At 40.4% G+C, this 23,515-nt stretch overlaps 1 protein-coding gene and 1 long non-coding RNA gene across 9 annotated transcripts in view; one reads left to right on the top strand and one right to left on the bottom strand.

The window, feature by feature from the left end:
* The window catches only part of LOC146767307 (uncharacterized), a 71,974-nt gene extending 48,792 nt beyond the window's left edge, over nucleotides 1–23,182 (bottom strand). The window contains exon 1 of the long non-coding RNA XR_014955966.1: nucleotides 1–23,182. This exon is cut by the window's left edge and continues 30,444 nt beyond it. This is a non-coding gene — a long non-coding RNA (uncharacterized LOC146767307).
* The window catches only part of KCNC1 (potassium voltage-gated channel subfamily C member 1), a 129,529-nt gene that overhangs the window by 49,968 nt on the left and 56,046 nt on the right, over nucleotides 1–23,515 (top strand). The window lies entirely within an intron of this gene.

A 23,515-nucleotide genomic window follows, 5' to 3' on the forward strand; every position in this document is an offset into this window, starting at 1 on the left:
TAACAATGCTCACCTGAGCTACCTAAGTACAGCTTTTAATTCAAAATCACAGCAGATTATTTCCTCTGATGATACATCGCCTACACTAATTCAGGGATGAGCAAGGAAGAACACAAGTTCTCCAGAATAGAGTACTTCAAAACAAATAATCACATTTTGTATGTTTGATTTTCTCACTCACCTCTCCATATTTAAAAGAGAACTTTTAAGCAGAGGGCATATACAATTCATTAAAGTTGTGTTTTGGATACTTGCAATTAAGCTGCAAGGATACATTTTTTCATCAGAGCAAAATTATTTTAATAGCCATAATCAACACAATCAAATATAATCAGTCTGACAAGATAATAACATTTTAGAATCATTGACAATAATTTTCTGCCTTGCCAGCTCACATCCATATGAAGATGATTACCCCCGGAAAGGATATGCAACTTCAAAGGTTTCTACCTCTGTTTCAATCCAGTGTTATGTATTTTCATTTTTATTCTTCTGTATCCTCACCTTCCCCTCTCTTACTCTTTTAACTTTTTGAGATGTACTTTTGGGTTTTTCTTTCACTCTCTACATTCTCCTCCTCTTTATGCCTATCTATACCTTTATGCAAGTGATTAGGATAATACACAGACATTCTTCAACAATCTTAAGCATCATAAACCTCATGAAAATTAAGGGACACAGGTTTTCTTCCTAATGCATCATTTTGGATTTTCCCCCAAGCTGCACACCAGCTTTTCCCATTTATCTTCAACCATGCCCAAGACACGTGTTAACCAACTTCTCCATCTCCAGTCTATTCCAATTCCATTCTATTTCCATTCCATTCCTCCAGTGCTATTACTTGGAATTTGTCACAACATTAAAATCTTCTCCTACCCTTCACCTGCTCAGTCTCCCATGAATTCTGCTCTTCTATCTTGCTGTCATTTTCATCTCACTCTTCCACTCAATTCCCTTACACCTACCCTACTCTTTAAGGAGCCTTTGTTTTCCACTGGGAAGTAGCAACACTGAATTCAAACTTACTTTTCTTTATCAAGACTCTTATTTTGAGCCTGCTCACACTATGCAGATTATTGTCTTCCCTGCCCGTGGCTCAGACTTTTTTTGTCTGTTCTCAGCTTCTCCTAAACTCCTTGTCTTTGCTCCTGACATCTCTTTTCTTCTACATCTGCCTCACTCCTCTCCTTTTTAACTAGAACAGCTTCTCTTTCCTTGGTATCCCCTTTTTATTCTTCAAATCTTTAAAATTCTCTCAGTTTTTCAATGTAAAGCTGGAGCGTGTTGAATTTAGCAATGCCACACTCTCTTCAGAAGGAGCTACTTCCCAATGAAATCTGAGCCCAGACATCTCCAAAAAATGCTTCACATTCCAGCACGGATAATCCTCTGCATCTAAATACTGGATAGCCCACCTGCAGTAAGTCATCTTTACATAAGATGTAAAATGTATTATTACTATTACAATGAAACATTAATACTACAATTGCAGCTTTGATATTAAGTGCTTTTGGAGGCCAAATATTCCAAGAAGACACAATTTCTTACTGCCTCCCATTCACAGGGCATTTCCCAAGCTAAGTTTCCATGAACAGACAGTTTTTCTAAGCAAAAGAACTGTACTCTAAACTTTGTTTCACAGTGTGCTGGGACCCAACAGTTGCTACTGTTCCCAAAAATGTGTCTTTATATACTTTCTTTAATGAAATTGATAATTTATGATATCAAAAGTTTCCTAGAATAGCTTATAAAATCTTATTTAATTAGGAGCAAAAAAATCATTGTTTTGTAATCATGGCTGAAAAAAAAAAGATCAAGACTTTACAATACAGAGGATGCAAACCTGTCTTGAAGATAAGACTCTATATTTGGTTCTTAAAGTAAATCTAATGGTTCCAAGGAGGGGAAAATGTATCTGGGTACTTTCATACCAGAAATTTAAGGAGAAAAAGCCAGTTGCTCTTGTTTAAATAATCATTATTGCTGAAGAAAGTGGAATTAGGTTGATTTGCAACCTGCAGGAAGCTGGTCTTCTTTCTTTTCTGCAGTCTGCAAATATTCAACAAAACATGTTTGCCTTGCCTTTTGAAGAAAACAATTTTATTCAAAACCATGGGGTACAGAGCTATGGCAGGGCATGGTTTCATACAGAGATCACATCACTGTAGAAAAGGTAAAGGACAGGAAAGAGGCAGGAGAGTTCACTGCCTATGCTGAAGATCAGTGTAGTTGTTCTTCAAGGAAACACCATCATGTTTGTCATTTATCTGTTGGATCTACTTCTCATGGACACACAATTTCATTAAAATGTTAGACTTACGAAAAAATGACAGGTCACTATCAGACCCATATTGTCCTATCCTTTTTTTTGGTTGTTTTTGAAACACAGAGCTACTAGAAGCAGTGCAAGAATCATGGGCAACTTCATAAGGTTGTTTGTTATTATTTGTTATAATAACCTTCTTTTCTAATCATTCAATATGGAAAAAAAAAAAAACTTAAAATGCTTACAAACACTAACACTAATTGATTATTATTGATTCTCCCCTATGATAAATGAGAATAAAGAGTATGATAGAAACTCTCTGTATATAAAAACTGATGATAGCAGTTATAATTCTTGGCTATAGTTCCCTTTTTGCTAGAAAGACTGTTTTTTTATAAAATCCTGTTGCCAAGAACAGACCTAAGCTTTCCTGTCAGCTGGTTTTAATTTGCACGAGTATCTGTACCAAAAGCACAAAATACTACAAGTTAGAAATGTCTGGACTGTGATATTGAGGGGTGTTGATAATGCATCATGAAAGTGCAACAAAAAGCTTCAGATGTAAAACACTTCTCAGTAAGCAAATCCCTTCCATCTACAGGTCCTTTCCTGAGCTCCTTGCCTGCTTCTTCTTCCTGTGCCATCAGCCCTGATTATGACATGAACCTTTGCCTGTGCCAGCATGAATGAGACATTTTATTGCAATTAGCTGCTGCATTTATTACTGACAGTGTCTTCCCCAGACAGATGATCAATGCAGTTATAAGCATAGCAAGACATAGTGAGATATGAACTATATCTAGAGTTTAAAGTCTGCATAGGCCTGTCAAAAGGTAAGAAAAACAGAAATAGTATGAATCACATTTTACCAGCAAGTATTGAAAATAGACCAAGGCACTGCCAGAAGGAAGTTTATTGCAGAGCTATGAAAAATCCTTTCCATCATCTGAGTCTTAGCCCAGTACTTTGAGTGACTGTGTACTTACTTCATTAAGGCTTTTGTGGGTGGGAGGATCTTGAAGTGAGGAGGAGTGTAGCATGGAAGAGGACATTATGCATTGCTTCTTGGGCTGTGAGCTAAGGTAATTTATAACAGCATTACCTAATCAGAGTTTTTCAGGATTTTTTTAAAATTTGTTTGGGGTTTATTTTAAGTGACACAAAAAGTAGCAAGAAGATATTATAGTACTCAGAGACTCAAAGGTCCATAGCAGGCAGTCACAGCCCTAAGAGTTCCTTTGAACAGGACAGCACGGTAACAAACTGGATTGTATTCTTTGTAAAATACATATTTCATGTGTAGGAAGCAATGGAGATATACATTTTTTTAAAGCCACAGAGATGTGGGTCTCTCAGACTTTTTACAGACTCAGGCCAATGTCAATGCAGCAGCACAGACTCCCATTCTAGATATGGTTTCATTTAAAAGCTTTCTTTCCAAGGTGTATAGAAGCAGAGGTACATCTCTACCTACTAAAGGAAGAAAGATCTTGTCGTTAAATTATGAGGCCAAGAATCAAAAATCCTTGTCTTTAGCTCCACTTAATAATTTCAGTTTATTTACTTACAGCTGTCTTTAGACAGCTGCTAGAAATGGTACTTTTCTTGTGCATCAGTTTCTTCCTTGAGCCAAATCATTCACGGGAAGAAGTCAAGGCATGACTTCAAGTTTGCTTCCTTGTTTAAAGAACTCATTTCCATCATTCAGGGGAGGTTCATGACCAAGATAATTGCAGCCATTTCTGGAGACAAAACAAGTAATTAACTTATGACCTCAGCCTGGCCAAATGGCTTGACATAAATAATTTGTTAAAACACAATCTACCTGTAAGTATATCAGTATTGACATCCATGCAAGGACTTAAAAATACATTCTGAACCATAAGAATTAAACCTTCGAGCTAAGATGAAGATTATTAATCCTTACTTGATTTCTTAATATTCCTGTAGAATACAAGACATGGAATCTACATGATTACCTTCAAATTCATTCTCTGTTGTCAACTTGACTGCCTGGTGTGGCACCTGGCTCCTAATTAGAGAGGCATTTCAGCAGGGCCAGCACCAGTCCTTGCATCACACCTTCTGAAACGTTCAGCAGAGTTAAGTATGTGCTGAAAGCCAGGTGAATGCACAGCACCACTGAAGCTCTCATGAAGCAGCAGCAGCACTTTTTCCAAGCAGGTGCAAGGCAGGGAAGGCTGACTGCAGAGAGGGAAGGCAACGCTGGGACTGACTGGCACAAAGCACCAGAGGGAACGGACGAAGGCGTGGGGATGGAAAGAGGATGACAAATACAGAGCAAGATAGGCTGACCACAGTATCTTTATCAAAAGCCCAACATTCTAGAATAAAAAGAGGCAGCAGGGGGGAACAATCATTTCTACCCTGCTCACTGGAGAGTGCAAAAATAGGAGAGCTCAACTAAGGATGAGATTTTACCAGAAGTTTTCATGTGCAAAGTCAGATCATGGGCCAGTATAAGTCAACAAACTGGAGCTTCATTCACACATACAAAAACCCCCAAACCACCACAGATAATTCATTCCCTTCACACTCTGGCCCCAGCTTAGATTATGAACTCCTAAAACCCATTCCAAAATCTTTGCTTTCCAAACAATTTCATCATGCAGGTGCACTGGTACCACTTAGAGATGTCTCATGTGTTCTGTCAATATTAAAATTCCTTTTCAATAAAGCTTAAAAATTAAGGAAAATATAGTATTAAGAATGGCTTTGAACAGAAAAAGAAAACCACATGAGTAAATGCTGACTTTCATGAACTTGGTTTCATAACAAAAAAAAATTCTAATTTTCTCTGTAAGTAATGTGCCTTTCAGTAAAACCTTCAATGTGTGTTTCAATTTTTAAGAAGCATTGAAAAATGTTTTCTGAAGTTAAAAAAGAACATGACAATACAAAGCAGGATGAACTCAACATTTATTTAAGTGCTGTATGCTTTCCTCCTGTCAGTTGGGTGCTTTACCTTGCTGCATCTTAAATCCAGTCCACAGGTCTTGGTCTTGTAACACAGCAGTTTTATAAATGGATTTCTACTTAATGATAATTTTGTTGGAATTGGAAAGGGCTGTGCACAACACCACTGCTCAATTTCCAATGAAACATCTATAGTTGGCAACAATGTCTTTTACAGGGAAAAAAATTAGGTTTGGGTCCTTAGTCTTAGTGTGTCTTTATTGTTTTAAAATGCACCAGACTCATTTTTCCATGTAAAAATAGTATCTGTGCTTGCCTGGGAGCTGAGAATGGAAAACGATAGCTGAACATTTAAGTGCTTGCACTGCCTGAGCAGACATCAGTTTTGGGAAAGCAGCTGAGTGTTCATGTTACCCTGCAAGAGTTTTAGGCAACTGAATATGAAAATCTGCTTCTAAACTGAAACAGATCTGCTAATTTTGTGAGAAGAGTTACTATAAATATTGGAAAGAAGAAGAGTGGAAGTCCAAAATGTGTCCAGTAGTTGAGCAATTGCTCAGTTCTTCTGCTCTTTATCAATCTAAGCAATCATTTAATACTGAGATGGAATATCAGAGGAGATTAGGTAGAACAGAGATAAACTTGGAACTAATTAGAAATCATGCTTCACGTTATTCTTCTAGTAACAGCTGTTTTGAAATATTGCTATAGGGATGATCCCATTGCAGTGCTGGCTTTTGAAAGCCTTCCAAATCCTGTAAAATGTATTAATCTGTGACATTCATATGAATAGCACAGACAAATGAAAGCAATTACTTTCTCCTCTTTGTTCTGATTTGTTATCTTGGTTTGATGTGGAGAGCCTATGCTAAATATCTATCCCTGATGCTTCTATGATTTGATTTCAGATTTATTTCCTTTAAATTATGTGGTCTATTTTGGGGCTTCAGATAATGGAAAAACAAAGACAGCTAAACAACTTCACTAGGTAGGAAAAAATATTACTTTCTTCCCTCAGTTATCCCTTAAGAACCCTGGATTTGGAAGGCTTTGTTAAGCTAGTTTTTGAAATAATAATAAAAAAAGGACAGGGATGGGAATGAAGGAAAAGGAAGGAAAGATGTTTTTCTGAAGTACTGCAAAAACTGCTACCATAGGCAGTCTGTAGAAAAGTCAGAGGGGAAGGGGAAAATGCTGCGCATCATAATTGAGATAGATTTGTAGAAACAGTCAGGAGAACTGCAGCAGAGAGCCTGCCTGCAGAATTCCTGAGCCAATCCAGAAGATATGCTGCCTAATTTGGTTTTTCTTTCACTGATTAAATGTAATTAAGAAGAAAGAGGCTCTTCTTTCTGTCCTGAAGATGCAACACAAACAGGACTTGGGTGTGGGGGCATGAGGAGGAATGGCACCACAGACAGCTCCTGCTCCTTTACTGCAGGAGGATGCTCTCAGAGACATTTTAAAACCACAGCCAACCTCAAGCTGACCCACAGCATACTGCTACAGCTCTGCTAAAGCATATAGGGGATGCCTGAAATCCCCAGGAGCCCTGCTAATGTAAACCCTATTCCCTAAGGATATTGGTGAGCTCTGTCTGGCCATCCCAGCAGGGCTGGGGAGGAGAGAGAAGTCAGGTGTGCCCAGTTCCACTTCACAGTGACAAGGACACGCAGGCTGCCCCAGGTACTGCTAACCTGGGAAATGGATTTGGCTTCCCATACCACAGCAAGAAGACCTTTCTTCTTTGGGAAGCACCTAGAAAAACCCGACAAAGCCTTCACCAGCCATATTTTGAAATAATAGAAACAAGAACCATTTTCCAACAAGTAAAAGTGTAAGGAGTTGAGAGGAGAGGACTGTGATAAGGAATGACCTCGAAGCACTGATGGGAAAAGCAACATTAGAGTTAAGTTTTAAAAGTCTCAGAGCCCAAAGCTCCTCACTCTTGCTCCTTATTTTCTTCATCTCTTTAAAGTAGCCACATTGCCTGGCTGTAATTTGGATGGTAATTTTTTCTCTCAACATCCAATTTGTTAAGAAAGAAGAAAAAGGAGAAAATGTTTTCTTTAAAAAGACTGCTGCCTGCATTCTCCTTGAGAAAGCCAACAGGCCTGAGAGATCAGTGCCATCACAGCTACACGGACCAGTACCTCATAAATACAGATAAATCAGTGACCTGAAGCCACACTTGCTCAGCACAGTCCCAAGCCTTGCTGCCAGTTTTTTAAAACAGAAAAAGATTTGATCCAAAAGGCCAAATGGTTTTGGATTATACCCTAAGCCTGCAGCATATCTTCTGTCCTTGGCACTTTGAACCAGCATGTGAGGGGCAAGGCTTCCAACCACCCTGGATCAAAACTCAAACAAATGGCAGAAAGGGAAGGGGCAGTCCAGGACAGGAGAATGACAGATGCAAGCCTGTTGGGAGTGCTGTTCTCCATGGACACAGCCAAGAAGACAGGAAAAGAGGAGGCAAGAGCAGGGAGGAAGTGGGGTGAGCACACCAGCATTAAAAAAAATAATTGTGTCACATACTGTGTACAGGGCTTAAAGACTAGTGTTTGCAGCTGACAGGGGTTTTAGGGAGGTTTTTTTTGTTGTGGCTATATTTTCCCCCTTTTAATGCATACATCACATTACCCCAAAGTGACAACTCCAGTCATCCGTGGTGCCAGAGCGGCAGCCCTGCAGATCCCCTTCTGTGGATTCTGCTTGCCTGGGCACCCTGACACTTCCTTCGTGACAGCTGTGGAGACCTCAGGACACGATCCTTCCCTAATGCATGCACAAGCTCCCAGGATTGCTGATCATCAGCTACCCAGGCAAATCAAGCCTCCCCTACACCATCCTTTTTTTTTTTTTTTTTTTTTTTTTGAGTCCACAGCAGCTATCCTTTCATGAGAAACTGGAATCCCATGTTGCTAAGTCACTCGGTCTTTCACTACGTGCTGGAGAGGATGTCTGATGTTTCTGTCTGCTGGTGCTATTCCTGGCCCACTTTTCTCACAGAACCTTTAGAACATGACATCCAAGAAGTTGCTGTTCATAGTCTGCCATAGAACGCAAGAGTAGATTTAGAGGAATAAAATTCATTACTGGATTCTCACATTAGATTCCTGTTTTCCATTATTTCACAACACCTGAATACATCTCTTTGCATTTTGCATAGTTGGGCAGTGTCAGGTTTTACAAGGAATCTTCAGAAATCACATGCCCCATCCCACTTACCTGTGAAGAGTGCTGGGTTCCTAATCCACTTAGGTTCACTTACAAAAATCCCAGCTAACACATTTAAATCTTTTAATCTATTTCTAGGGATTATCATCACCTGCAAATTTGAACAAACCCAGAATTTTCTGAATGACTCATCCCTATCAAGAGGGAACCACAAAAACTGAGCTCCCATTGCAGGAGAAAAGCTAAGAGTACCCCCTAGTGTTCTGGGTGCAACCTGAAAGTCTGGCCAGACTGAAACCAGACACAAGCTCATTTTAGAACATGGCCTTTAGTCACTTGGCATCCATTGTGTCCCTTTGGAAAAGGACACTTGTTGCAGTGTGATTACCTGAATGATCCTCCAAACCATTGTGTACTCACAGCTTGGTGTGTCATCACTTCCAAGGAATCAATAACCACCCTTATGATTTAAATGTGCTCATGTAGATTTACACCAACAAACGCTTCTTTACATTAGCAATGGCTTAAGGGTTCTCCCAGTCACCTAAAGCTGCTCAGATGACACGCAAAAGCCATTAGGGTTTGGCTAACTCAACAGTTTGTGACGCTATATGGATCTCCTATGAGAGTTGTGCGTCTTAATTAATCTGTCAAGTGCTTCAATATCCACAGAGAGAAGGTGCAGTACAATGCAAGGCAAGGTTATTTATAACTCTCCCTCCTTCCTGCGCACAAAGCCACATTAACTCACATTAAACCCTTTTCTAATGGCAGCAAACTAAAAAAAATAGTGCAACTTCTGCTAACTGAATCCATTCCAGACACCTGCTTCTTGCCCTGCCAGGTCAGGACACCAGCAGATTCTGCCATTAACCTCCTGCTGCAAAAGCTCAGCAAATCTTTTCACTTTTCTGTGCTTCTCTTCCAAGTCATCTCTCTAGAGATGTTCTTCCTGTCAGGGTGTATTACTGGGTGCATTTACTAAGTAGTAGTAATTATTTTGTCAATAACAAAGTAAATCTATTGTTAATTATAACAGCAGTCTTGATATACTTTGTCTTCCTGGCTTTTTCTGGAATAACAACAACTGGAAGACAAGTTTAATTTAAATCCAGGGAGACACATGTGGAGTGCAGCACCCAGCAATATGTATGCAGATGATAACATGCTTGAGCAGCATGGCCAATACAATACTTGCAGTAGCCCATCCATCAAGGCTTAAGTTATAGCACATGATGCAAATTTAATGATTATATATAAAAACTTAAAATTTCAGCTAGTAGCAGCAGCTTATGAGGCGGCATGGGAGGGCAGTCATGAAAGCCTGTCACCTAAACTTCATCTTACACTGGAAAAGTATCTTCCTGGAGCAAGACAAGCATATTAATAATGCAGCAGTGCCAGCTGAGGGAAACGGCTGGTTTGTAAAAGCAATTCTGACTGTAAGGGTCCAAGAAATGGAATCTCAACAGGATACGCCACATTTACAAGCTCCTGCTAAGATGGCTCCTTTAGCAAGCCAGAAAATAACTTACAAACAGATCACAGTTTGCACTTTGGCAGCACACTTCATACATGCTCAAAGTGCCCAGTCTGGAGGGAAATACACTGTAATTATAGAGACAGAGCAACTTGTGCAGGCCAGGTCACCAAATGCCCCTTGTGGGTCCTTCAGAGCTTCTGGTTCTGCAGGGCATTACTTTAACACAAAGCTCACAGTGGCTTTTATTGCAGACCCTGTGAGATGCAAATTCAGCACTTCCTGTGATTTTTTCCGATTACTGATTCCTGGGATGTTTACTTTTTCCAAGAGATCATTTCACAATTTTGCTGTGATTTCAGTCCAAATAGCTTTGCTATTAAGTTATCTCATTGCTTGCACTTAGACTCTTAAGTGCAGCTCTGTGATGTTTAAAACCAGGAACTGAAATGAAACACTATCTGAAGCAACAGAGGATGAGCTGGAATCTTCTGGTTTTCCCTTAATCCAGGCTTCAATGTTGCTACTCACCTGCTTCCTTTTCCTGGTCTGTCACATGAGGTAACAGCAGTTATCCAGCAATCTCAGAAGTAAATTGTAAGGATCAGCTTGTCAACACTCACTTAAATCCACATAAATTGCTGTGAGTGTAAGAAGCAATAAAATGCTGAACAGCATCACTGCTGTGGTACCCAAATGGACGCTTGTATTGTCTTGCCAACCTAAAACGATGCAGACAAGATCAAAGCTCCTTTGTTTTGTTTGGGGTTTTGGTGGTTTTTTTATGGGCTGCATAAGGATTGTTGTCACCTAACACATGATATCTCTTGGAAAAATAAAATATCTGTCCCTAAACATCTTGAAATATAACTAGCTACTCTACATTGCACAAATGGTCTGCTGTGAGCGGTCCCCATAATAATCAAACACAGGAAAGTGAGGAGGAAGGGAAAACCAGTACATACTGAAAAGACCTCTCTCCAGTTACCAGGTGGCAATGTCCTAAGTGTGGATTTCTCTGGAAAACTGGATTATCTTTTATTACCCCACTATTGGGTGAGCTTACTTCCCTGTTTAAGTGGCCTGTTCCCTGCTCTCCTACATGTGGTGAGGGTCAGTGTTTTTGCATTGCTGCACATGCTCAAGCTCAGCAGCGCTGAGCAGCTTTCCAAGGAATAATGGCAGTGTGCTCCATGTGCCATCAGGTGTACATAGCACAGAGCCTGAACGTGTGTCACCACTCAGGTTACACAGCCCTGAGCAAACACAGCCCAGCCACGGCTTGTTCTCCTGTCAGGAAGCTGAACCCACAACAAACATGAGGCTCACATAAAAAGATAATGCACCTTTTCTTGCCACACTGAACACAAACAAGCAAATGGAATGTGCCCCACCACTTATTTACACTCCAGTTCCCTCGTGTATGCCCACTGCTCCAGATAGCCCACCCTCCTCTGCTGCTCTCCCACCACACAAAGCACAGGAACTGCCATTTCAATTCCACACTGAGCCCCCCTGGCTCTTAGTGACCCTAATGCCAAACTCCACACTGCTGGAAATCTCTGCTGTGGCTTCAAGGAACATTAAGGAAAGAACATTTTTGTTAAATGGAGTCACATAACAATTTATCGAATGCGGAATTTCTCACATCATTGCGTGACATCAATTTTCTGTGACAATATCTGCAAATATGCAGGATGCTGGGAGGTGGTAGATGGTGTCAGGCAAAAGGCATTTGAAATGAGAACTTGTGGATCAGGGATAGCTGGCTGAACCTCTCTGTTGAGAGATGGGGTTCAGGAAGTCTGAAGATTTCAGAGGAGCTGCTGCATCCGCTGTCAAATATTAATTTTTGTGTATACAATTTCAGAAGTTTTTGGCCCTCTTTCAGTGACCCCCCCCCCCCTCCCCTCCACACCAGCACCAATTCCAATTTAACAGTGATTACCAAGGGTACAGCACACTGGGAAATACAGGATTTCTCCAGGTAAGAGCTAGGAGAGATGCTTTACCTCAGACTCAGTGGAAGATCAGTGCAGATGGTTCTGGAGTTTCATTAAAGAAAAGGGATATGTGAGATCATGAAGAGCTATTAAACTTAGATATCTCTTCCAGTTTATCAAGATGATCAGTACACAGGCAAAGCATTAGCTGTGAGGTTTCTGCCTTCTGGTACCTGCTGTCAAATGCCCTAGTTTGGCTGGTGTAAAACTAATGCCAGCTGTACCCTAATAAAGAAAAAGGCCTTGGACTTTAATGCATAACCAAAACCCAAATGACACTACAAACCTGCTGTTGTGGCATTTGTTCTCTCAGGGGTATTACAGTTCAGCATAAACTGGAGGACAACAGAGGAAGATACAGATATCTTTGTAGCACAGACCTAAAAAGCACATGAAGGCCAGCATTTTGAAGATTAGGTCAAAAATGCTGACTTGCTATATGAATTGTGAAGTGGGAATTGGCTAGCAAGAATTATATATATGTATCTTTGTTTTAACTGTGCCTCTCTTTCCACTTGCAAAAAAATGAACAACAGCCAACTCCCCACCTCTCTCCCACCAGGAACTGGCTGCTTTTCTTCGTTACTGGCATTATCCAGTCCTGACTGTGCCCAGGAATTTCACTGCCTGTCTCACTGATGGTATCTTTCAGCAGTCCTTCATACATATGGGACATCATGTTCTGCCCTCAAGAAACCCACAGCATGAGAGTCAGGAATCTATTTTAAAAGACTAGGTATTCCCCAACCATGAAGGAACAGTATTTCTGGCTATGTGCATTTGAGTGCATATTCCCTGGCAAAATAGGACAGTGGAAAGGGGATGAAACCAGGACTTACTTGATATTCTAGTCCTCAGGCTGGTAAAACAAAATATTTGACAATTACTCTTCAGAAGCAAGTGAATGACCAAGCTGCCAAGTCTGCGTAGTGGTTCAGACAGATACCTCTGTAACCTTTTGCTGCCCTACCCAAAATTGTGACAAATGGCTTTCACGAGTTCTGTTCTCACAGGATATGAGATTTCCACTTCAACAGAAAGATGTGGAGTCTCCAGAGGTCCCTGCTGCATTTGCAGATGCAAGAGCTTTGTCTTTATTATGGGTACAGATTGATCCCAGATAAGTTGCCTGGTGTTTTCACCCATCACCAACATGTCCCCATGACACAAATATGTGTCCATCTCTGCAGCAACTCACATTTTTGGGATCACTTCAACAGCTGCTTCAGAATGTAGTTAGTTGTTTACAGGTAGAAAGGATAAGTTTTCCATGCACTGTAAATACATCAAACACATAGCAAGAAACTGAGAAAGGAAAAAGCTACAGACTGAGTTTTTATGAGTCCAGCTAAATAATGAAAGGTTCACAACTGTTCTAATGACTGAAAACAGCTTTGGACAGAGCACACAATTCAGTGCTCCATGGACACCAGAAACAAATTTTCTAACCACTGAAACAAGCCACAAATTATCCAGCAATTTCAAAAACAGCATGACTGTGGCCTACACTGATATTTTCACTGAAAGGAGGAAAATATGACAAGAATAATAGTCTTGCAGCTAAAGTACTGAACTCCAAGGACTTTCATGTAGCTTCTGACACTTCAAGGAGCATCTCATTTTACTCAGGCAAATCACTTCAGAGTAAATTCATGTCCCCTGGAATGTGACTAAAAAATACATATATAAATTGCAAAAGTCATTATATACATGGGTTTCTTATTATTCCATGTAAATAGGAATAAATTGACCACAAAAGAAAACAGTCCTTCAGTTGTGTTTGAATGCTTCTAAACACATATTCCTGTGCAATAAGCAGACAAACTCCACACTAGGTTTTTGTTCAGCCACTTGGAAAGGAGCGCCCTACTTTTGTCCCCAGGTTAAAATACAAAAAAAGGGTGCACACTGATTTGTAAATATAACCCTCTATGACAAAGAAGTCTATTATGAGTATCTTGATACCCAAGTTAAAAGGGCATCCAGTTTGCCAAGTCTCTACCTATTTCCAAAAATCCTATTCTGCACACCAGCAAAACTTGATTTTTTCCAAAATAGAGCCAGTGAGCAGATTTGTAAACACAGCACATAGAATTTGTCCTTGCTCTCCCAGCTTGCTACTCATTATTAACTGCTTTGGAATTGGTTTCTTACAGGGCTACATTACCTTCTGTTGTGATATTCCTGTTATCTTAGTTTGGTCTGATGATGGTGAACATTCTGATTTTAAGGCCACAGCTGAGAGCTGTGCCCTGAATGCAGCCTTAAACATTAAGTCCTTTCCTGAAATCTGCTTGTATTAGAATTGTAATGAGAATTAAAAACCAAAACTGTCTTGACCCACTTCATTGGTCCTTTTAAATAAGCCACAAGTCTACACATGAAATTGTGACGTGAAGCCTGTATCTTTTACCAATCTCACCAGCTTTTTAAATAATGAGTCAGGGAAAAATACGGCAGCAGGCCCTGTTCTTTTTCAGAGTCACGACATCCTTGGAGGTGCAGAAGAGAGAGAGTCTTGTTCCAATTTTAAACCAGCAGGAAATGGACTACAGAACTTGGTTTTCTGAATGACCCTAGACTCAATACATGTCTAACAGGCTAAAGCTACTAAAGACTGACATTTGCCTTTTCTTTCGCAGTTCCATTAAGCTGTACCATTAATGCAGGAAATGAATAGAGGCATCATAAGCCACAGTGCTCTGATATTTGGAAGTTGCCTGGCTCCTGTCCCATTTCTAGTTCTATCTGAATAGAAATTTCAAAGAAATAGATTTAATGAATCATGTTTAGTCATGCCTGAATGCTCACTGACATTGTAGCTTAAAAGCAATACCTGCTCTCAAGGGATGTTTTTGCCATATCTACATTCCACACTACATTCTGGATTGTGTTTATTTATTTCCTAGAAGCACATATACTTCACTAGTGAGCAAATACAATTTCATCTTTACAGTTTGGTCCTCCCCAACTACAAATGGGGAATTAATGCTAGCCTATCTCTTTTGTAAATCATTTTGAGATATGTTCATGTTGAGAGCTGTTTAACACAACACTACTAATCTTTGCCACCGATTTCTAGGGAAAAATGAGCAGAACACCATCTTTTTCTTCTCCCCTCTCCAACTACCTCCCATTCCCCCACTTCAATTAGGTCAAAAACCTACAAGGAATTAAGTGCAAAAAGTTATTAGTTGAAACTGAAAGGCCAGTTCTGCAGAAATACGTTCCACTGGACTGGGGTTTGTGCGAGCAGATAAGAACCTCTCTAACAGTATGTGACACAAGAGACAAAGTAATAGGGCTCCATTTATAGGATTTACTACTCAGCACTGTGGAACTTTCAGTCACAGTGTCTCAAGTTGGGCTTTCATTCAGGAATTCCACTGCCTCACTGCACCTTGCCCCAGGCACAAAACCTGGCAGCCAGAGTGTGACCTTCAGTGCCATCAGGATAAGGGTTTGGAAGGATCAAACCTACCAGAGCTGCTCCTGCTACATCTGCTGCCAATTTCACCTCACAACTGAAACACTGATTTCTAGGGAAAAACACTGAATACCAAAACCTAACACTGGTCTACGAATTTTCCAGGAATGCATTGCTTTCCTCGCTAGTGTGTTGTTTTCCAACCCCTAAGAGGTTTTCTTTAATTTCATTGTAGGTTGGTTACATTTGATGTTCTTTTCACACAAACGTACCCTTGACCAGGCCACTTTTTTTTTTTTTTTTTAAACAACCAAGCCCATCATAATGGATGAAAAAAGCCACTTGTTCCTGACATCTGGTAGGCAGCCTCACACATCTGACATTCTACAAAGCATTAATATCAAAACCTGCCAGAAGTAAGCCTTGTGCAGCAGGGATCAGACTGAAAATTAATGTGCTACTTACAAATGGCAAAAGCATAAAACTGACTGATCTAATTCCATGCTGCAAGGAACAGCTGGATCAGGCGAGGACAGGTGTGTTAAAGGACAGCCAGACACCCCTCACTGAGGCATCACAGGGGAGGTGGGCTGAGAATCAACTCCAGGCATTCCAGGGAGCCAGGCAGATGCCATCAGGCACAAACCTGGCTGCAGGGAGTTCCTGTAATCCTCTCTAGGTCTCAGCAGCATGTTCTAAATGATTATGTAAAATGGCAATGAAGATTTTATTTTAATGTGCTTTCTACTTTGACAATCTCTCATTTCAAGCACGTTCTAAAATGATTATATTATTTTCCCATTCTTTTCCAAGTGTCACAGAGGACCTGATCATTTCTGGCCTTGCTGGTTTCAGGGAGAAACAATATGACAGATCTTCTTCTTTTAGACTTATCTCTAAGACTTATCTCTTATCTCTCTATGAAAGCTCTACAAAGACCTCTCTCTGAGCAAGGTATATAAAAAATAGATTTGCCCAATTTGTTTTACTGGAAAAATGAAAACAAACTAAGCAAACAAATAAGGTATCCAAAACCAAGCAAAGTTACCATGCTAATGAAGTAATATGTATCTAGAAATCTCCATCAGCTGGGGAAGGGAAAACTATGTCTCATGACACAATCACTTTGTGTTCAATGTAGAAGACTTGGTATACTGTGAGCATACACCATTTGGCAGTTTTATGTTCCCAAAGAAAACATGCAAGGACAGGGAAAAATCTCACTCGCATCCTTATTCTTCCATTTATGATTTGAAGAAAGAGTAAGGAGCAGAGGACTTTAAAAAAAAGTGTCAAATCCTAAGTTCAGCTACCTGCTTTTCCTTTCAGTCTTCCTTCTGTTGCTCCCAGGTAATATTTAGTTGTTGCCAAGCAGCAGAGAGCTAATTAGCACAATGTCATGTTTCCTTGTTTTCATCTCTTGCTCCTTCCCACTTACATGCACACTGCTCCTAAACATTCCCAAAATAAAAGTAAATTGGCTGCAAGAAACAGAAGAATTGAAAGCATAGTTTTGCACTCAGCCTATGGAAACACTCCCTCCTCTAGAGCACTTGCTCTTATTAATGCAAATCGCCACCAGCCAGTGGAAATACAGCAGGTATTCCCACAGGAGATACCCTCACTGCAGTGCTGGTGAAGCTCCTGTTGAGAGAAGTTTAGATAATTTAGCATTTGTGCTGCAGTGCACATAGCAAAAAAAGGCTGTCAGAAAAACACAACAGGTTCTGTCAATTCATTTGCTAGGGTGAAAGAGATGCCTTATACTAAAGCTGTCCACTATAATGCATTGAGGCACATCACCTTCTGCCCATTTTGTATTTCTTTGCTTCCAAACAATAGTAATCTTTTTCAGAGTGTGGAGAGCAAAAAGATTCTTTCTTCCAAGCTACAGACTCACTTTACATCAGCACTCTTTTTTTAGCCCAGCGATACATGTCCCTAGTAGCATGAGAAGAATTTATTCACTTTTCAGAAGACTCAAACCTATTTCTGTATTGGAAATAGCAGAAGGTCCTAAAAACAACTACTGCAACCCTTACACACATGGGCACAGTTGAGAAAGGGATCCCAGAATGCAGAAACTGACTGCACATACAAATCTAATAAAGGTAAGGGGGTAAGACGGTCAAAATAAGGCAGACAAGGAAATGCCAGGCAGAGTCTGACTGCACTGAGACTGAGATCATCTACTTACAGCACAACAAGGAGGGGAGTCTTCCAGCTCTCACAGCTACCATTCATCACTGTTAGCCAAAAATCTTGAATTCTCCACCTTTTTTCCCACCCCCAGCACTTTTGCTAAGCGCTAGATGTTTGTGATAAAGCAGAGGCTCTACCAGAATTTCTGCTTGCAAGACCGTGGCCTAAAGTCAATCCAACAGAACTTAAAAAAATCAACAGTTATGAAGTTCACTGTGTCTGGCATGAAAGCAAACTCCAGTGTTGCCTTTCAGAAGGAGATCAGGAGTTAGTCTCTCTGTTTCAAAATTGCTGACATATCACCTTCCACTACATGGGGGTTTTCTGAAAAACACAAAGGCATGTGTTACAAAATAGCACCTCTGTGCTTCCCCATTTTGACCCAGTTATTTTGGCTCTAGCATTAAGGGCCATGGCATACCCAGGGCTCCTGGCCCATGAGATTAATAAAACCAGGCCATTTTCCAAACATCTCCCAAGGAAAGTTCAGCCACGTGGCTACCGTGACACCTAAGTGATAGGTGGGAAGGGAAACACTCCAGTCAATGTTGAAAATATTGAATCCCAGAGAACTAGTCAGAGATCCAAGTCCACTTCGAAGAGCATGACACCCTAATAAATGCATTGCATTGTGTTTCTTGCATCCACGAGCCACAGAGTTGCTCTAGATATTCCTCATCTTCAGGCAGCTTGACTATCTCAGTACAGTTCCCTGTCTGGCAGGGAGTGGAGGGCTGGGTGTGTGCAGTGAAGCTGTCACTTGCAGCAGACAAGAACATCTTGTACTTGAGCTCTTGTTGAGTAGGTTAGAAAGGCAGACAGAGCAGCAGACTTATTAGATTTTTTTTTTTTTTAACTGAGGTATTGAGAAGTAAAAACCTTATAGCATTCTAATAATTTAAACAGGTCTATGCAAGGTCACATTGTCTCCATCAATAAGAACAATAACATTTAAGGGTTAATATTGAAAATAAAAACACTACAGTCTAAACTGAGCTTTGAAGAGATCCCAGCATTCCTAATCATTATTTTTTAGGCAATCTTCACTAAAATCAAAAGACACATCTGCAAGCTGGAATAGCTGAAACTAAGGAGACAGACTGAACAAATTCAATATTCCCATCTCTGCTAAGTAATAGACTAGAGAGGCAAAAAATGTAGTTTGCAACACTCTGAAGGGCACTTTGAGCAATGAGGAAAAGGTCAAGTAAAACTAAGTAGCACATAAATAGGAATAATGGAATGAAAGCTTGATGAGGCTAAAAAAAAAATTGAATTAAATTCTTTTGCTCTGGAATTCTCCTTTATAATACCCTGAATAACCTGGGGAGTTCCTTACAATTGCAGCAGGACATACAAACACACCTTTTGGCATTTCTCACTTACAAGATTTGTAAGAATGATGTATCTGATATGCATCTGTAAGAACTTAGTATCTGATATGCTAAAATCCTATGGGTAAAGCACTACCTAATAACTCTGATTTGCTCATCTTTATTGCTAGTATGAGTTGTGTATGCATGTGAAGAATTAATAGGATTTTCTGAGCAAGGAGAATGACTGCTAATGGCCATTACACTAGATCAGAGGACTGTAACATCATGCTCTTGATCAAGCATATGTTGTTCAGGGAAAACAAGCACCTATAAACCCAATGGCTGTGTTAAATCCCGTGACACCTGCCTAAGTATCCAAGGGGTTTTAAAGGCAGCTTCTAAACCTTGTCGGACTTACAGCATTGCCGACACCACTACTTAAGACTAGCAGACCTGAGAGAACTTTCTACAACTTAGCTTTTCAGACTTTTTACTTGGTTTCAGACTGTAAGCTGTGCGTAACTATTGAAAAATCATGGCTGGAGACACGAGGAATGAATGCAGCAGGCACTGCACATTTCTGAAGTGCTACATTTCACCCCCCCTCCCAGTGATGTGCCTGCCGCATGTCTCAGAATGAGTCACCAGTGCAGGGGAAATACCTCCAAATTAGCAGATTAGCGACGGCAGATCCTGCAGACTTGGGCACACTGTCACAGCTAGGATCCTTCCAGAGCCAAGCCCTCTATGCCCATGCAGCTCTGATGACCTCAGGCTGCACGGCTCTGGACAAGCTCCTGCCAGCATCAAGCAGTGTGGGCTCAGCACAATGCCCCATCTGGACAAAAAGCATTCTCCCTAAAGACTCTGTTCTTCTTTAGGCACACAAGCAAGTGGCAAAGGGGGGAATTCAGATGGGGAAGAGGGGAAAAAAAGGCACACCCAACCCAGCAATGCCTTCAGAAGCAGGTCCTGGCCCTCATGCACATCCATACCAGGACACAAACCTATTTAAGTGCAAACCTATTACATAACTTACACTGAATTATGTAATCCTTTAGTACTCATTAACAAGCAGAGGCTACCACAAGTTACTAGCGAAAACAATCTGAGAAAGGTATAAACATGACTTGTTTTAATAATAGCCAACCCATGCTTTTGGGCCAAGAAACTGTTCATATTACCCCAGGAATAAAAGTTACTGAGCTTTAAAAATTAACAGGTTCACTACTAGTATTAAAAAAGACAAAACCAGGAATACTCTTGTTTGCATAAGTTGCAGTTTATCTTATTTGGTAAGACTGTAAGTGTCCTAATTTGGTTTTAAAAGTAAAATCAATTGTAAATTTATTTAGACCAATTTACCTGCCTGCCTGTTGTACATCACTGGGCCCGTATTGATTGTTTGAGATGGAACTCATTCCAAATTGTATTGATTTAATTCATTAGCAAATTTTTAGCAAAGCATATTTTGTTGTTTCAGGGCAGAAGTACATAAAGCTCCATTTAGAGACTGCAGGACTGAGCAGGGGAGGTAGGGGAGGGGGCTAGAATTTCTCAAATAAATGAGATTTACAAGCAGCAATATGAATCATCGGTTTCTGATGAAAGATCGTTTGCTAAACAATAAATAATAAAAACTGGGACTAGAAAAACCCTAGATACATTAATAGGGGGAAAAAAATCCAGTTGGTGAAATAAGAATGAGGTGAATAATTCATAAATAGTACAGTGTATTGGTCGTTTTAACAGACATTTTGATTTATGGATTTAAGTGCCTAAAATAGCTCAACAATTTATAAATCATCTTAAAATCAACAGATCATGAGTAGATTTGTCTGGCTTTACAGCAAGGCAGTCGAGCTGCATTTGTTACCTTGGTAACTGAAGGTACCTCAGTTACCATGGCTACAGCTCCTTTAGAATACGGTTGGCAATTCCTCCCTCCCCAACTTTTTTGACTATTTTGAAAAGGAATTTAAAAAACAAAGATAAATCCTAGTACTCTGTCAACACTTGCACTGAGACAAAAGGTCTGCAAAATGCAAATTTTGTCAACCCACAGCACCAGGTTAAAGATAAACTAATTTTTCGGCTGCAAATCTTCACCTCGGTGAGACACCGAGTGTTATGAAGAGCTTAGATCTGGGAATCCAGAGTCTTGGATTATGAAAAGCTTGATGACCACATACTCAGCTCAACATTTCATATCAAAACCCAGCTCTGCTGCTCATTGGAAGAAGAGATGCAGAAATTTCCTCCTACCACATTGCAAATTCTCTGTGTATCAAAGCTCCCCACAAACAGGCAACCGCCTGGATTGCTTAATGAAAGATGGGAAAAAGGGTCAGAAATCCTGGATTCTTGTTTCTGAGGCAGATGAAGTGGCAACAGGGAGTGCCTTCACCTCCACAGGCCCCAGTCAGCACCAGAGACAGGCTTCCTGTGTCTGGAAAGGATGGCTTCTTGGAGGAAACCATTTACTGCATCAAATCAGTGTCCTCTGAATTATCCTGATGTTAGAGTGGCATTTATATTCTAAATTGTAAGTAATCTGTTCAGGGAAGTTGCTTGCACTTAATGCATCAAGACAGGAAAAGGCTTTTCCATCTTTCCAGAAAACTGTGCACCTTAATCTGAGACACAGGGCATTCAAGGAAGAGGCCACAATGCCTCTTCCACCTCACTTAGGTTTTACTGCAAGTTATATATAAAAATACTTCAAATTCTGATTGAGAAATAAATATTTTTTTAATTAATCACAAATCTTGATTTGAGCATCTTCTGATTCTCAGCTAGCTCTATGTTCTAAAATCACCTTTAACCTTCCCTCCCTAGGAAACAGTTTTTTGTGCTCTCCCACAACATTCAATTCCACATAGTTGATGCTATAAACAGGCTTATGGCAGCACACAATTGCCACAAATTACTTAAGAATTAGAAATGGAGTGAGTGAAAATAAGCCCTATGGGATGAATGCTATTTTTCATCCTTATTTGCTAACAGAATACCTGGCTTGAACACCAGTCCTGCCTTTCTCCTCTCTTCTCCAACTTCACCCCCAACCCCCTCTCATTTTCTCTTAAATTTTGTTGCATTTTTGTGCCTATTACATGGATACTTGCTAGGGCAGATTTCCAGAAGTGATTAGTGATTTCTGGCGATTCAGTATTATCGAGTCTCCAAACCAAAATCTCCTGAAGGGCTAAACTTTAATAAGCCATCATTCCAACCATATTAAAATATCTGATAAGATTTCCTAGTGTTGAGGACTTCAAAGTCTTATGACAAAGTATTGAGGACACTAGAAAGGGCAGTGGAAGCGTTTTCACCCTCTTCTTAACCCAAAGGGGCCATTTCCACAGTCATTGATGTCATAGGGTGGCACAAAGAACAAAATTCTAAGAGCCTACACAGACCTGAGCACTGTCCCCTCCCATACATTTGCTCTGTGTTGGACTCACTGAGCTGCAAGGCTAAAGGGAAGAACATGGCTTAAGGACCAAGCTGGAATTTCACAACTAGATGGCTTTGAGCTCTGCAAACACAAGATATGGGGGACCATATTTTGGCCAACAGATACAGTACCCTGACAACAGCCCAGCACTCCAAATTTCACAAATTATCCACCCTGTGGAAGTTTAGATATTAAGATACTAATTTTACCCTAATTCAAGGTCTCAAAACCTTGTTGTATAGTCAAAGTTAAAACACCATACTTGAGAAACATAGGCTCTAAACACAATCACCTGTCTGTGGGACAGAAGTAACAGCTACTTGTTTTTCCTTACAAAACAGTTGCAGAGATTGATACCTCTAACACTGTTAGATGCTACAGAGCGTTTTGGATTCTTTGTACTGCAGGTAGAGATACATAACATTCAAACAGAGCTGTTTCAAATGAAAGATATTTTCTTTATATAGAATTCAGAAACTGAGTTGGCTCTCCAACCACACTTAGCATGTGCGCTTGAATAAACCTAAGAAATGAAAATACACTACAGATGATACAGCCAGAAGACAGTAAACAATAATATATGAGATGTTGACTGTACTGCAGAACATAAGCTAAACACAGTTACACAATATTGCTAGCAAACCTTTTAGGATATTGAACATTCCTTTTACCTTGTACAGAAACCAAATTTTCTCTAGGTTTAGGCTGTGACTTACCTTGTGATGCTTTCCAAATATCTGCGTCTTTCTTTTGACCTTGACTGGACAAGAGGCTGGTTTTAGAAGTGCTTGCTTGTTGCTTATGCAATACACCTGCCAGGAGCCTTTTGTAGTCCCAGCTGAAAGGGGTTAACAGAGAGATGTACTTGGTGCAGTACCAGATGAGCAAGGGGCTCTCACCTGCAAAGGAGCCCCTTTGCCAATGCCAAGCAATCAGCTCTGCAGCAATCCCCCTGGAAATCCTCCCTCTGCAAGGCCTCCACAGCTGCCAGCCCTGAACTGGCTCCTGGGTGGGGTGATCACCACCTGTAGCTGATAGCAGGGTTGGTGTCTCAGGTGCTAGATGTGACTCACCAATTTAGCCTTAAAACAACAATAATAATGAAGACAAGGCTTTTTCATTGCTCTCCTCTATGCAAGGAGTTTTCACAAGTCTGTAGGTCGCTACTGTGGCTAGATTGAGTACAGTAGGAGAAAATATTGTACCATGGAAAGAAAGGCTGCTACAACTTTCTCCTTGAAATCAGG

The sequence above is a fragment of the Lonchura striata genome, chromosome 5, assembly GCF_050655825.1.
Source record: "Lonchura striata isolate lonStrDom1 chromosome 5, ASM5065582v1, whole genome shotgun sequence".
In the NCBI taxonomy this organism is placed as follows: domain Eukaryota; kingdom Metazoa; phylum Chordata; class Aves; order Passeriformes; family Estrildidae; genus Lonchura; species Lonchura striata.